Below are 3,171 nucleotides of genomic sequence, written 5' to 3'. Positions count from 1 at the left end.
TATCAGTTTTATAATGATTTATAAAAATCTATGATATTGTGGATAATATTAATTATTTTAATGTGAAAGTGTGTGCTAATTAGATGATGTCGTATGATTATGATCTAATATGAGAGGAGCTCATTGAAACAGCAGGAAACAGTCCTGATATAGGCTAGCTCTGGGCGAGCGTGCGTGCGTGTCACTCATATGTGTGTACAGTGAGGTGAGTAATGAGCGCGAGAGCGGCTGTTTGTCTGAGCGCCTTCTGCTACCTCTACACTACGGGCTGGAATATGCAGACAGCGTCTCCAACAGCGGAGTCATGATCTGCCGTCTTCCCCGGGACTCGCCTTCCGCTCGGAGCCGAAGCCGAACAACATTTTGAAGCATCTGATATTTAACCAGCGGCTTTCCTTCGGGGCATCGCGTTGGTCGCTTAAACACAGCCGAGGAGGATCTTGCGCAGTGGCGGCGGACACTTCGGGTGATGTCGGCTGGCCGACACTCTTGACATCGGCCTCCGCTCGCTAACGCACAGCGGAATGGGGTAGGCAAGCTCCGCGCTCACCCACCCACACAAGCTCGGCGCAGAATGCGTACTAAACGCCGAAGCATCAAACTGTCAGTTAGCTGCATGTATCGCGGCGCGTCTGTAGCGTAGCGCTCCGGCGCTGAGCTCGCAGTCACAGCAGCAGCTGTAGGGGATCCTGGAGGTAGCCTCGCCTGCTAACTGCCTCTCTTCAATGCAATGGATGCTACTGAGCTGACGATAGGCTCGGAGTAACGTCGGGCCCGTCTCCATGTGACCGTAAAAAGACACGAAAAGCCAGGAAAGACTTGTAGCTGCTGCTTAAGAGTGAGTTAGGGTGTTTTGAGTGTCGTTTGAAGGTCTGGGTCGAGGAAAACGAGCTAGCCAGTTACAATGTCGCGACAGATTGGCAGAAAGAGGCAGGCACTTGAAGAATGTGACGGTGAATGTGGCCGCTGCTCACCATCACGTCCATGAAGTCGGTTGTCTCTAGTAATACCGTCAGCATTAAAGATGGGCTTTTTACAAAAGTGTGCTGCAGCTGACAGGGCATGCATAGGCCTACAGGACATTCGTTTCTCTTTGAAATTTGAATATTGTGCAAATGAGTGTTGTGCACACATTCAACACACTTGAATGTTTGAATGTCCTTGCATCACGCACACAAAACAACAAATCAATCCAAGAGGCATTTACTGTAAAGATAGCACAAGCAGAGTTTGTAAGCAACACATTACAGGAAGTGTGTTTGGCATGTTTTAAATGATAAAATGCACTTCAGATTGAAGATTATTTAAACATGTTCTATTGTCGAACGTTAGTGGAACATGTTCTTAGTTAAATGGGATGTTAATTTACTTAAAAGGGTCATATGATGCTTTTTTAAAGATCATTATTTGGTGTAAGCGTGTCACATTTGGGCGCATTACGCTAATATTTCCACATAGTGAGGTAGATATGTGGGGGCGTGTTAGAACGAGCCGTTTTAGGGGGGCGTGGCAGAGTCTTAACTTTGATAAAGAATATCTCTTTGGTTTTGAGACTTTAGTCTTTGCAACGTCAGGGATCTTATCTATGCACAATCAGCTTGTAACACTCCAAAGAGAAAGGAAAACTTGAAATCGCATCATATGACCCCTTTAGCATCATGTTGTTAGAAACATGTCTGCTTGCTTTCTTCCGTGGAACACGGAAGGAGAATGTTTGAAGAATGTACAGGTTGCTCCTTTTCGTGTAGTTACTATGAATGGGGATTAGCTTTCAAGCTTCAAAGAGGAGGCCAAAGTATCATAGAAGTGATTCATATGATATTCCAAAGCCAGTTTTGTGTGAGGAGCAGACTGAAATTTAACTCCAATGAGCTGTTAACTGCTGTAATTGGATCATTAAGTCAGTGAGCTGAAATCAAGAACCACGTTAGTCAAATTATTGAATGAATCATTCAAACTGGTTTTATGAAATGGATCAACAGATTGATTGAAAAGATGATTTCATTCATAAACCAGACATTTTCTCTAGTGAACTTTTGTAAACATGCAAAGGAGAGTCAGGACAGATGTCAATGACTACATATTTGTTCCGTTAGCTGTCATATATGGTTTCAGAAGGCCTAGTTGTATGGACCACTTTTATAGTTCTTTGTTTTTTTTGTTTTTTTTTAAAGTAATTTTGGCTCTTGACCGCCCCAGTACTGTAAAAAAAAGTACAGTACCCCAGTACATTAAAAAAGTGGCCAGGACATATTTCATGGAAGAAAGTCAGTCATATGGGTTTCTAAACATTGTCAGAAATTTAATTTTTTCAGTTATTCTGCTAGGACATGTGTCTGAACTTGAGGGGAACTGACTTTAATTTTCAGTAGTTGCAAAATGATTGTGAAGTGTATTCTAGTTTCAGAGAAAACAATGATATATTTTGTGTCTAATGAAGTCAAATTAAAATGTTTTTAAAGGGGCCAAGTGTTTTTTGGCATCACTGTAGCATAATTCACCTCAGTATATTATCGGATATTGTTGTGGAAAATCACATGATTGATTTATTGGAGAATCTAAAACAATCTGATGACCTTTCAAAGAGGATGTAGTCATATTTATCCTGACCGCAAGCTTTTTTGATGTTGGCATGACAACTAATGGTCTTGAAGGAATAAATCAACCATGGTCAACTTTGGAACACAGTTATTCTGCAGAATTGGACGAGCATGAACACTATAAAACTAAGACTGGTGCACTACATTCCCATTTACTTTCCAATTAATAAGCTATATATGAAACTTGTGAACCTCAAAATAAGGTTTATTAAAAGCCTCATTTACTTCCATTGTGAAGAAATGAGTGCCTGGGACTTCTGTAAAATATCTTCTCTTATATGGAAGGGAGTGTCATTCCTAAAAGAATAAAGGTTTCGAAACCTCTAAAACTAAGACTGGTGCACTACATTCCCATTTACTTTCCAATTAATAAGCTATATATGAAACTTGTGAACCTCAAAATAAGGTTTATTAAAAGCCTCATTTACTTCCATTGTGAAGAAATGAGTGCCTGGGACTTCTGTAAAATATCTTCTCTTATATGGAAGGGAGTGTCATTCCTAAAAGAATAAAGGTTTCGAAACCTTCCCACCCCCCCCCCCCCCCCCACCCCCGCACACGCACCAACCAA

The 3,171-nt window shown here is 41.4% G+C and overlaps 1 protein-coding gene across 1 annotated transcript in view; it reads left to right on the top strand.

Annotated features, from left to right (window-relative positions):
• Nucleotides 1-76: 76 nt before the first annotated feature.
• LOC107554964 (B-cell CLL/lymphoma 9-like protein) overlaps nt 77-3,171 on the top strand; it is a 46,227-nt gene continuing 43,132 nt past the window's right edge. The window contains exon 1 of the mRNA XM_016237648.1: nt 77-529. The gene's annotated coding sequence lies outside the window, so the exon portion shown is untranslated. The remainder of the gene's footprint in view (nt 530-3,171) is intronic.

This window comes from Sinocyclocheilus grahami, unplaced genomic scaffold, assembly GCF_001515645.1.
Source record: "Sinocyclocheilus grahami isolate Dianchi unplaced genomic scaffold, SAMN03320097.WGS_v1.1 scaffold521.1, whole genome shotgun sequence".
Taxonomy (NCBI): domain Eukaryota; kingdom Metazoa; phylum Chordata; class Actinopteri; order Cypriniformes; family Cyprinidae; genus Sinocyclocheilus; species Sinocyclocheilus grahami.
Note: the sequence above shows the minus strand (reverse complement) of the source record. Positions and strands in the feature narration are given on the sequence as shown.